A 13,491-nucleotide genomic window follows, 5' to 3' on the forward strand; every position below is an offset into this window, starting at 1 on the left:
CCCAGCACTTTTCCCTGCAACAGCAGGAAGTGCTACCCCTGTCCTTACACTTCCCCCATCACCTCCATCCCAGGCCCAAAGAAGACTTTCCACCTCAGTCAGATGTTCACCTGCACATCTGCTAATGTGGTATACTGTATTCGCTGTTCCCGTTGTGGCCTCCTCTGCATCGGGGAAACCAAGCGGAGGCTTGGGGACCGCTTTGCAGAACACCTATGCTCGGTTCACACTAAACAACTGCACCTCCCAGTCGCGAACCATTTCAACTCCCCCTCCCGTTCCTCAGATGACACGTCCATCCTGGGCCTCCTGCAGTGCCAGAACGATGCCACTTGAAGGTTGCAGGAACAGCACTTCATATTCTGCTTGGGAACCCAGCAACCCAATGGTATTAATTTGGATTTCACAAGCTTCAAAACCTCCCTTCCCCCTACTGCATCCCAAAACCAGCCCAGCTCTCTAACCTGTCCTTCCTCCCACCTGTCCCCTCCTCCCACCTCAAGCCGCACCTCCATTTCCTACCTACTAACCTCATCCTGCCCCCTTGACCTGTCTGTCCTCCCCGGACTGACCTATCTCCTCCCTACCTCCCCACCTACATTCACCGGCTCCATCCCGGCCTCTTTAACTATTTATTTCAGATCCCCCTTCCCCTCTTCCATTTCTGAAGAAGGGTCTAGGCCTGAAACATTAACCTTCCTGCTCCTCTGATGCTGCTTGGCCTGCTGTGTTCATCCAGCTCTTTGCCTTGTTATCTCTCATCAATGTGAACCAGCTCGTGCCCCAGCAGCTGAGACAGAGAATTAATCCCTTTCCCACTCACAGAGCAGGGTAATGGCATCACTCAGGGTTGAGGGAGGGCGAGTGGGGGCATTCGAATGGCAGCGGCAGAACTTCAGCCAGGACACATCCTTCAGGGTCTCACTGAGGGGGTCAGATGGCACCTTACTCTTTCACGTCTCTCTTCACTGACAGCCAAGCCACGGTATGGGTTAATCCTGCTGTGTCTAAGAAATGTGTCCCAGCTACTGTCTTCCATGGCTCACAGCTCCCAGACACGGAACAGAATTTCATTCGAACTGGGTTTAGAGTCAGAGGAAGAGTGAGGCCTTTGATGGGAATGTAACGTTGAATGTAATGTAAATCCATTCCCAAACATGGGGCAGTGGAACAGCTTCTCCCTGGTGTGACTGAATGAGTGAATCTCCAATTGAGATGGGTAATTAAGTCCCTTCCCACATTTCCCACAATTCCAATGTTTCTCCAAGGTGACCATGTCCTTGTCTTTCTCCACGTTGAGCAATCACTTTACACCTTGTCTACACACAGAACACATCTGAGTTCACCGACTGCAGCACTGTCATTCAGGCACAGTGACTGCATAAAGCTCTTTTCATCATCAGTTTACTGTCTCCCATTCATGTTGCATCTGTCCTAGTGCTTTCTCAGTTATTTCGTTTTCCACATTCCACAGCTGATACGCAGGCCCTGATAAATTGAGAAATCCTTTCAGATTTTGAAGCGATGATTGGCTTGATTTGCCATTCAGAAATTTTCCTCAAAAAGTCTTCTTCAGAAAGAAAAGCCTTCCTGCAGCCAGCATAAACTCCTGTTACACCCCTTCCTGACCAATAAATGTTGCACATGGTTATTGAAAATGAAAATTAACATTTTTGAACCCTTCCTGTATACTCACTGTCGGTGAAGTATAATTTCTAACCCAGGCCCTTCTCTCACGTCACCCTGGCGCATTCTGTGTGGTTACAACAGAGGCAGTGACAGGCTGCTCATACCCCTGCTCCCATTGCTCATGTACTTTTGATCTCCATGTTATACATTTACCAAATACTGTTTTATCTTTACCAGTGCAGCAGAATTACAAACCTGCAGATTCACTTCCAGTCAGGAACAGGTCATTGATTTACGCTAACCTCTGATTTGAAGCACATTTCCAGCATTCACCGTTGTTCTTCCTCTGACTCTAAACCCAGTTGGAATGAAATTCTGTTCCGTGACTGGGAGCTGTGAGCCATGGAAGACAGTAGCTGGGACACATTTCTTAGACACAGCAGGATTAACCCATACCGTGGCTTGGCTGTCAGTGAATAGAGACGTGAAAGAGTAAAGTGCCATCTGACCCCCTCAGTGAGACCCTGAAGGATGTGTCCTGGCTGAAGTTCTGTCGCTGCCATTCGAATGCCCCCACTCGCCACCCACCTCCCCCCCAACCCTGAGATTGTCCTTTCTGAGCTCCGGGTGCTGTTCAACCCTCAGGACAAATACAACAAGCTACAGTGATGTGTTTGAAACAAAGCTGATTTATTTTACATTTCCCTAGAATGTTAAACTTTAGCCCAATTTGAGAGGTTATAAACATCGTCAGAAACAAACTCCAAATTTCAAAACAAAAGTATCAGAACATTCCAGCACAGACCAAGACCATTTTTAAAAATTTATTTGTGAGATGTGGGTGTCGCTGGCTGGCCAGTATTATTTGGCCCATCATGTTTGTGTTGGTTGAGATTGAAACACACAGGTTTGCAGCTTTCTGGATTCACCATTGAGAAGAGCAATTTCAGGCTGTGAACTCTGCCCCTATTTGTTTGCATTTCTCGTTTCAATTTGTTTCTGTGTCTTCTACACACCCAGCACAGGCACATCTTTTGTTGTTTTTTTTTGAGGCCTAACTCCAATCTTTGTGGCCATGAAAAACTAATAACATTTCTGCAATTTAATCTCTCCTGCCTTCCCCCGTGACAGACTGCCTTTTTGCCCCTCTCTCACCCCTACCTTGCTCAATACCTTTTACATTTCTGATGGGTGCCAGCCCTCTGTGACCTCACTGTGCCCCCGCGTCAGTGGCACGAGTTTTGAATTCTCTTCCTCCAGAGAAAATCTGAAATCTTTGTGGCGCAGCTTTCCCTAGATTTTATTTTTAAAACAAAAACTGTGAAATTGTTTCAACATTGAGTTTTTTTTATTCTTCATTCAAAAATTTGCGTCATTATAGCTAAGCTGTGATCCTTTCAGAGTCCAAAAATGTGCAGGTTAGGTGGACAAGCCATGCTAGGTTGCCCCCTAGTGTGCAGGTTAAGTGGTTGGGTTAACCCTGGTAAATGCTGAGTTATGGGAGTAGAGGGTCAGTATAGTGATGGGCCGAATGACCTCTTTCTGCACTGTAGGGATGTGATTCTAACCAGTTGTGCTCATGGTCATGTTTTCCTCATGACAGCTCACACATCACCAGGTTCATTCAGCTCAGGCTGTCATGCTGCCTTCGTGTTTTTGTGGGTTTGTGCTCAGACCTTTTATGGTTTACACAGTCTATTTGAGGATAAGAGTGAATTTGTAAATAGAGATTTCCCAACCAAAATCACTTGCAGATTAGGAAATATTTCTGCTGCTGGCATCACTCACAAGGATTGGGAAAATAAAGGGTCATTCACAAATCTTACACAATGCAGGTTGTAATTGCCAGTAAAGACTGAATAGCATCAAACTCTTTTCTAAAGAAAAGAGTAGGCCAGAGTTAACCTGGTACAAATTGGAAGCTTTGTCCCTGTGGAATGAAGTCATTGGATCTGAAACAAAAAATGGGAATCAGTCCTGAGGAAGAGCAACATGACCTGAAACATTAAACATTAATTAATGTGCTGAAATATCCCTTTACCCAAATTCAATCAAATTCACTCATTAATCAATCCATCCAGGATTTTCCCATTTCAGCAAATTTACAGAAATGTGAACCTTAGGTCAGTAGTTGGGAAATTATTGGAGAATGTTCTTTGGGACAGAATTTACTTATTTTTGGAAAACATATTCTGTAATTGTTGGACTAAAAAAGAACAAAACGTGAACAGTTTTTGGTATCACTTATGAATTACTTGACATTCATTTTACATATGTATAGAGCTAAAAAGTGTAATGTAATTACATCAGTGAAATTAATGTGATCATACAGTGAAAAAAAACATTAGAAACTAACTACAATTAATGAGCTGAATAATATGCGATTATTTGTACCAGTTTTTGCATTGACAATTCAATCTTAATTGATGCCTGTAATATTTTATGCTATTAAGCGTAACTCAACAACAAAGTAATGAAAGGATATCAGAAAAAGAGCTTTAGTTTCAGCTTTATGGACCTAAGGGATACTTGTACACAGAGTTGGATGATGGCACTGGAAACTGTTAAATACACAATGTCAGTGCGGACATGAAAAATAATTTCCTTTGCAAGGTGTTCCTCGCTCAGAATAATTAGAAATTTATTGTGATTATGAATCTACCATTTAAAAGATAGTTACTGTGATTGACTGAAAAAGGTTATATTTTACTTAGAAAATTAGACTAAGCAATATCCAGGTTGTAAATGTGTTTATTCAACAGAATATCTAGATTGTCCCAGGAGCTAATTATACATACACAACTCATAATAGCTTGAAAAATACATAGAAACAGTGATTATTGAATTGAGAAAGACATGACAGTTGTATTGGGCAGTTCAAATGTCTCACTACATTGGCAACATGTTTATGTTGTTCAAACAGGCAGCATGCTTGTCAAAGCAGCAGATTTTCATTTTGGTATGTACGTCTGTTTAACTAGAATCCGTTCTGTTCTCAGTGTAAGAAACTCTTGTTGTTGTGTGCGATGGACTGTCACTAACAGTGTAATTTACCCGATCAGCTTTCCTTTGTCTGTCAATCAGGTGGCCAGTAAACTATACACCTGCTTTTCATAGATGATGCACAGAATCATTTCTGAGCAAATAAGTGGCAGATCACGAAGTTATTTCACTGAGAAAAATTTCTAGCACACATCGTCATCAGCATGTTCTGGTAAGATTTTCTGTACAATTCTGATCTCTACCTGTAAAGCTGATAATACCTGTGTTGCTTGTCAGTGAGGATTCAGTGCCTTTGTCATGAGCTGTTTTTATTCAGGCGGTTGTTTCAATATGAATCTGCCAAGTTCACAATCTCCTTTGACTGTAATTCTGTGAGATTACTGATTCACAGAATATTTTAATCTGCAGAAAGTAATGTTCAGTCACATGCCTCTCCATAATCCCGAAATGCAATTGTGAATCTTTCTCGATCTCACTTGAAATGTGTGATGATCTCTCTCTATTCTTGTCTATCTGTGACTCTGTCTCTGTCACTGTGTCTATCTGTCTCTCTTTGTCTGTCTGTCCCTGTGACGATCTGCATCTCTCTCTTTCTCTGTCACAGAGTCACAGATAGACAAGGACAGAGAGAGAGATCATCACATATGTAAAGTGAGATCGAGAAAGATTCACAACTGCATTTAGGGATTATGGAGACGCATACACAGGAACACACGGCGACAGAGAGCACGGGCGGGTGCACAGAGAATACAGAAGGACAGCGCAAGAACAAGAGATAGAGACAGTGTCACAAATGTAGGATGAACACAATGACAGCCTTAGACAGGGAGAAATGGAGAATAAGACTAACACTGTGTGTAACACCTTTATAACTCCACCCCTCCACCATCTGTTCAGAGGGACAGAGCCGTGCATTGTTTCCAATATTCCCATCAGAGATCACTCAGCACTGTTTTCATAGAATTCAGAGTATTCCTACAGTATGGAAACAGGGCCTTCGGCCCAAGAACGCCACTCCGACCCTCAGAGCACCTCACCCAGACACATCTCCCTGCAACCCACCTAATCTACACATCCCTGAACACTATGGGCAACTTATCTTGTCCCATCCACCCAGCCAGCACATGGGAGGAAACAAGAGCACCCGGAGGAAACCCACGCAGCCACAGGGAGAACATGCCAACTCCACACAGACAGTGTCTGTCTCTTTCTCTCTCTGTCTCTATGTGTATCTGTCTCTATCTTGATTGTTGTGTCCATCTGAGACTCTATCTCTCTCTGTTTCTGTACCTGTGTTTATCTGTCACTCTTTGCCTGTCTCCATGTGACGATATCTCCCCCCACACTCCCGGCCCTGTGTCTGTGTTGGTCCTGATGTTAATCTGTGACTGTCTGTCTCTGTCCCTGTGCCTATGTGTGTCTCTGTCTCTCTTTGTCTACTTGTGATTCTGCATGTGTCTGTCTGTCTGACTATCTGCCTCTCTCTCTCTCTGTGTTTCTCCCATTTGCTATGTGTGTATCTCTATCTCTATCCCTGGGTCTGAGTCTTCCTCTCACCCTGTGACTATCTGTGTGTGTCTCTCCCTCCGTCACTACATAAACGGCCTCATTGATGTGACATTTACAAGTGTAATCATCCTCTCTTTCTCTCTCTCTTCCTTCAGAGCAGAGGGTCAGACATGTGTCCCACAGCAACAACAATGGAAGCCACTCTACAAAACTCATTCCCAGCAACAATGTGACCCTGCCCTGCCCGCCCTACACACCCCGAGAATGACCAGGGCAACAGGAGCGCAGAGATCGGACCCACCTCACAACTAAATGTGCCCCGCAAGAGGCACAACATGCTACCTGTGAGCAAGATGGATCGCTCCTTTCCTGGCACTGTGACCCTTCCAGGAACTACCTCCTAAATCACACTGTGGCATTCCCTCAAATAGATGGACTGCACTGGCTCAGCAAAGCAGAGTGTCATCACCTTCTCGAGGGCAGGTGGGAAAGGGAAATGATAGCTGGCTCATCGAGTGTCTCTTAGATCCCATGGAGCAACTTCAGACCAATTCTGTCCTTCGCTCCCTCGCTCGCGCTCTCCGTCTCTGTGTGTATCTTTGAACCTCCCCTTGACTTTGTGTATTTGTCTCTCCCTCTCTATGTCTCTCTCCCCCTCTTCCAGTGTCTAATATTCTTCCAGTTCCTTCATGGGATGTGAGTGGCCATAAGCCAGTGATTGAACCCTTTGCAGCCCATGCAGTGTAGCTCACCCACAGCATTTAGAGGGTGGCACTTCCTGGACTCAGACAAGTGACAGTGTCAGAATGGGAATATTATTCGGGCCAGTGTGCACTGTGTCTGGGAGCAGAGATTGGAGATGGTCATGTTCCAGGCATGGACTGCTCTTGTTCACTCAGGAATAGTGGGTGCTGTTTTGGAGGACCATTTCTGGAAGGGGATGCTGAATAATCCAAAGTGATCTCTGTAGGTCCTTGGAAATGAAGCACAGCTCTGTCCCTCTGTATTGATGGTGAAGGGTATTGCTCTCATTCTCCATTTGTCCCTGTGTAAATCTGTCATTCTCTTCATCTTACATTTGTGACTCTTGCTTTCTACCTTGTGCTCTCTTTCTCTGTCCCTCTGTGTTCTCTGTGAATCTTTTTGGTCTCTCTCTGTCCCTGTGTGTTCCTGTACATTTCTCTCCATATCCCTGAATGCAGCTGTGAATCTGTCTCTGTCTCAGTTCATGTGTGATGATCTCTCTCTGTCACTGTGTCTATCAATATCTCTCTGTCTCTCACTCAATCGTTTTGCGTATGTGTGTGTGTGTGTGTGTGTGTGTGTGTGTGTGTGTGTGTGTGTGTTTCTCTCTTTCTGTCCCTATCTCTCTCTCTCACCACACCCCCCCCCCCAAACATCTACAACTATCTCTCCCTCCTTCACTACATAAACTCTCTAACTGATGTGACATTTACAAGTATATTCATCCTCTCTCTCTCTCCTTCAATGCAGAGGGTCAGGCATGTGTCCCACAGCAACAACAATGGAAGCAACATTCCAACACTCGTTCACAGCAACTATATGACCCCTCACCACTGAGAATGACCAGGGTGACAGAAGCACTTGGAGTTCATCTGCCACCCACCTGCATGTGTCCCTGCAAGAGGCACAATGTCCTGGCTGTGATCAAGATGGTTGCTCCTTCCCTGGCACTGTGTCTCACCCAGGAACTCCCTCCTAAATCACACTCTGGCCTTCCCTAAACCAGATGGATTGCTTTGGGTCAGCGAAACCAATCACCATCACCTTTGTGAGGGCAGGTAGTGAAGGGGAATTACAGCTGGCCCATCGAGTATCCCTCAGATCCCACAGAGCAACTTCAGACCAAATCTGTGCTAATTTCCCTGCTCTGTCTCTGGGTGTATCTTTGAGCCTCCCTTTGTTCCTGCATGCTTCTATTTCTCTCCTTCTTCCAGTTTCTTCATAGGATATGAGTGTCTATCGGTCGGTGAGTGATCCCTCTGCAATCCATGCGGTGTAGCTCACACACAGTGTTGTGAAGATGGGATTCGAGCCCAGTGACAGGGTCAGAATGGGGATATCATTTGAGTTCATTGCGCTCTGTGCCTGGAAGCAGAGATTGGACATGGGGATGTTCCAGGCATGGATTGCTGTTGTCCATTTGGGGATAGTGGTTGCTGTTTGGGGAGGTCATTTTTGGAAGGAGGTGCTGAATAACCCTGAATGATACTTGCAGAGGCTGTTGCAAATGATGCATAGGTCTGTCCTTCTGAACTGATGGTAAAGGGCTAGAGTAATTAAGGTTTTACATACTCTCTCTCTTATTCTCCATCTTCCCCTGAGTAGAGCTGTCATTGTCTTCATCTTACGTTTGTGAGCCCCTATTTGTTTCTTGTGCTCTCTCTCTCTGTCACTCCGTGTTCTTTGTGAATCTCTCCGTAACTCTCTGTCCCTGTGTATTCCTGTAAATCTCTCTCTGTGGCCCAGAATGTAGCTGTGTCTCATTTCATATCCGTAATAATTTCTCAGCCCCGTGTCTATCTGTCACACTCTGTCTCCCCCGTGTCTAAATGTGAGTCTCTCTCACTGTGCCAGTCTCTCTCTCCCTCTCTCTCCCTCTCTCTCTCTCTCGCTGTGTGTCATGGTGTCTATCTATGACTATCTCTGTCATCCCTGTGTTGATCTATTTGTGTCTCTTTCTCTCTGCCTGTGTCTACCTCTAGGTCTCTCTCATCCCTGTGTTGATCTCTGTGTGCCTTTCTATGTGTGCATGTCCATCTCTAGCTCTCTCTCTCTCTTCCTAAGTAGAGCTGTGTCTCTCTCTGTCCTTGTGTGCATTTGTGATCCTCAGTTTCTGACATGGCCTGTACTGTGTTTCTCTCTTTCTATCCCCATGTATATATTTCTCTTGTCTCTCTCACTACCGTGTCTCTGATTCTCTCTGCCCCGGTGTTTATTTATTTTAATCACATCTGGGATGGAAACATTTCTGGCCAGGCCTGCATTTCTTGCCCATCACTGACTGTGCAGAGAGCTGTGGGCCTGGACTCCATGACAGGCCAAACCAGACAACGAGCATTACTGAATCAAGTGTTTTCTTTTTCCCAAACAGTGACAATGGGTTCAACATCATTGTTGCATTCTCAGCTCTGAATTCTTTATTGAACTTAAATTCCACCCTCAGTCGTAGCTGGATTTGAACCTGGGTGCCCCTGGACTTGGGCTGAGTTTGTGTGTTAGTGGCATTGATAATACGATGAGGCCTATTTCTCTGTCCTTTCGGATTTCATGGTTTGCCTCTTATGTACCTGTGTGTTTCTGTGACTGTCTCTGTCCCTGTGATTATAATGTTGTGATTGTGTTGAAGGATCTGCTGGAGACTGGGTGCTGAGAGTTCCCCTACGATTATCCAGGATTGCAGTAAATGAGCTCTTTCACTGGAATGAGGCTGCACTTGCTATTCTGACTATTCCCCAGCATTCCTGAAAAGTGGGAACTGGGCACAGTGAGACTGTGGGGGAGATGCACTCAGATGGCGTAGCAGTGAGTCATTGGTAAGGTTTCGGCATCTGTGTCTCCTTGTCTTTGTGTCTAAATAAGGGGTCGGCCATTTAGAACAGAGTTGAGGAGAAACTTCTTCACCCAGAGAGTGGTGGATATATGGAATGGTCTGCCCCAGAAGGCAGTGGAGGCCAACTCTCTGGATACTTTCAAGAAAGAGATGCACAGAGCTCTTAAAGATAGTGGAATCAAAGGTTATGGGGAGAAGGCAGGAACAGGATACTGATTGTGGATGCTCAGCCATGATCATAATGAATGGTGGTGCTGGCTTGAAGGGCCGAATGGCCTACTCCAGCACCTGTTGTCAATTGTCTATTGTCTATTGTCCTTCTCCAGCTTCCAATGTTCTTCTACTTCCTTCATGGGATATGAGTGACAATCAGTCAGGGTGTGAATGCTTCACAGTCCATGAGATGTAGCTCACCCACAGTGTTGTGAGGGTGGCACTTCATGGATTCAGACCCACTGACAGCATTGCAATGGGAATATCGTTCGGAGTCAGTGTGCACTGTGTCTGGGAGCAGAGAATGGGGATGGGGATGTTCCCAAAAGGATGAAAGCAGTCAATCCTGGAATAGTGGGTGCTGTTGTGGAAGATCATTTTTGCTGAATAATCCTGAGTGATCCCTGCAGGGACCTTTAGATGATGTACAACTCTGTGCCACTGTACTCATAGTAAAGGGGAGAGAGTGTCTGTCTCATTCTCCATTTCTCCTTGTGATAACAGTGTCATCGTTTTCATCTTAGCTTTGTCTCTTTCTCTATCTGTCTCATGCCATTTCTTTGTGAATCTGTTTGTCTGTCTCTGTTTCTGTGAATCTCACTCCATGTTGCTGAATGTAGCTGCGATGTCTCTGTGATCAGTTCATAAGTGTGATAATCTCTCTCTGCTCCATGTGTCTATCTGTGGTTCTGTTTGTGTCCCTATATATATCAGCAATCTCTCTATGTCCCTGTGAATATCTGTTTCTTTCATTCATGGATTCCCTACAGAGTGGAAACAGGCCATTCGGCCCAATAAGGCTATACTATCCTTCAGAGCCTCCCACCACAACCCCATAACCCACTTGTTATACACATTGCTGAACAAGTTAGCATGGTCAATCCACTTAGCCTGTACACCTTTGGACCGTGGAAGGAAAACTGAGCACCCGGAGGAAAGTCACACAGACTTGGAGACCATGTGCAAACTTCACACAGTCACTCAAGGATGGGAGACAACTTGGGTCCCTGGTGCTGTGAGGCAGCAGTGCTAGCCACTGAGCCATGGTGCCTATCTATCTATCTCTCTGACCCTGTCTCTATCTGTTTCTCTCGCTCTTTCTGAGTCTGTGTCTGTCGATGGTTCTCCCCCCTCTCTCTCTTTCTCTTTCTGTCTTTCTTTCTCTCTCTCTCTCCCTCTCTCCATGCGTCTATCAGTTATTCTCTCTGCCCTGTCACTGTGTCTATTTGTGATTCTCTCTGTCATTGCACCTATCTGTGTCATCCTCTCTCTCTGTCTCCCTCAAAACCTGTGAAAATCTGTGTCTCTCCCAACCTCACTGTATAAATTGTCGAATTGCTGATACACTTACAAGTGTAATCATTCTCTCTCTCTCCATCTCTGTGTCTTTCTGTGTGTGTCTCTCTCTTTCTTTTTGTCCCTGTGAATAAATGTGAGTGTGTGTATGTACAAGACTGTATGTGAGAGCGTCTGCACACACGAGAGAGTGTGTGATTGAGAGTAAGGGACTGAGTATGTTTGAGACCCTTTACTGGGGCAGGGGAAGAAACACATGATTTATAGACAGCCACATAATGAAATTACAGGATGGAATCATTGACACAAACTTTGCAGTCCAATGGACACACTCACATGCATGGTCTTTCTTTCTGATGCACGCACACACACAGAGCCTCTCTTTGGGTCTCTCTCTCTCTCTCACATGCGCAAACACACGGAGACACGTGCGTGCAGACACACAGATGCACAGAGACACACACGCGCGCAGGTACACAGAGACACACACAGACACACACGCGCAGACACACGCGTGCGCATACACACGGAGACACACATGCACATGCACATGCTCTTTACCTGGATGTTGCTGATTATGGTCGATTTGAGATACAAAGAAAGGCCGGATATATTGGAATATTTTTCACTGAAGCGTAGGAGGTTTAAAGGTGACCTGATAAGGAGTTTATAAAATAATGAGGGGTATAGATAGAGGTAATGGTAGCTGTCATTTCCCTAGGATGGGACATTTCAAGACTAGGGTACACAATTTTAAAGGCGAAAGGAGAAAGATTCAGAGAAGGCATAAGGGGCAAAGTATTTACACAGAGGGTGGTAAGTGTGTGGAATAAATATCCTGAGTAAGAGGTGTGTGTGAGTACAATTACATCACTTAAAATACATTTGGGCCAGGAGCAGGCAGGTCAGACTAGTTTAGTTTGGGATTATGTTCGGCATGCACTAGTTGGACCGAAGAATCTGTTGTTGTGCTGTCGGACTGTATGACATGCAGATACGCACATGCACATGCACACACTCACACACACACACACACACACACACACACACACACACACGCTCACACACACACACACGCTCACACACACACACTCACACACACACACACACACACACTCACACATACACACGCTGACACAAACGCACATGCTCACACATGCAAACACTCACACACATGCACATGCACATACTCACATACACACACACACATACATGCACTCACACACACACACATGCACGCGCACTCACACACATATGTGCGCTCACACACACACAAATGTGCATGCTCACACACACACTTACACACACACACACATGTGCTCATACACAAATGCGTGCGCTCTCAAACACATGCACACACACACGCACCCACATGCGCGCTCACACATGCACACAAACACACACATGCACATGCACACAGGTACATGCACATACGTGCACACTCACACAAACACACACTCACACGTACATGCACATACTTGCATGCTCACACACACATACACACACACACACACACACACACACACACACACACACACGCTGACCCCTTGAGCTCAGAGCCTCACTGATTACAGCCCCTGATAAAACCTGTATAAAGTGCTCCCATGTTCTCCACAGTCCTGTGCTGGGAGCAAAGTGGGAGCGGAGATGGGGAAATGTGGGTGTTTGAGGGGCAGTGATATGATCAATGCTTTAAATTCTCAAACTCTACTGACATTTTCAGGAGGAGGAGAAGAAACAAAGTTTTGAATGTCAAGTTTGAAATGGCTGTATGTTGTGCAGACCAGGTAGAGACAGGGGCAGAAGAGAGAGAGAGAGAGAGTGAGAAAGAGATAACAAAGTGTGAAGCTGGATGAGCACAGCAGGCCAAGCAGCATCTCAGGAGTTTGATTCTGGGAGCCACACTGACAGCAGGAAAATCCCGACAGATCCTCAGCAAATATCCCCATTATCTTTCTATTCCTGTCTCTTGGGGCATCTGCAGTCCGGCTCTTAGGTGCTATTATGAGACCAATGTTAAATATTTTCAAGCTGCACTGACAGAGATAACATGGCTTTAAAAAGGTTTCAAAGAACAAGGAATGGTAAATCTTTGCTGCGAGAGAATTAACATTTCAATGGCCAGGAAAATCCAACAAAAGACTCCAATCCTGGGAATTACCATCTCTATCACACAGAGGCCTCCTTAATGAGCAGACTGAGGGACATTGCAATGTGTCAGAGGTGGAGTCTGCAAACCACTCACTGAGAAATGTGTCAGATTTATC

General features: G+C 45.3%; 1 long non-coding RNA gene across 1 annotated transcript in view; it reads right to left on the reverse strand.

Moving 5' to 3' along the window:
* Window positions 1–2,300: 2,300 nt before the first annotated feature.
* LOC132209440 (uncharacterized) overlaps window positions 2,301–13,491 on the reverse strand; it is a 31,387-nt gene continuing 20,196 nt past the window's right edge. Inside the window, exon 3 of the long non-coding RNA XR_009445528.1 lies at window positions 2,301–3,581. This is a non-coding gene — a long non-coding RNA (uncharacterized LOC132209440). The remainder of the gene's footprint in view (window positions 3,582–13,491) is intronic.

Source organism: Stegostoma tigrinum, unplaced genomic scaffold, assembly GCF_030684315.1.
Source record: "Stegostoma tigrinum isolate sSteTig4 unplaced genomic scaffold, sSteTig4.hap1 scaffold_94, whole genome shotgun sequence".
Classification (NCBI taxonomy): domain Eukaryota; kingdom Metazoa; phylum Chordata; class Chondrichthyes; order Orectolobiformes; family Stegostomatidae; genus Stegostoma; species Stegostoma tigrinum.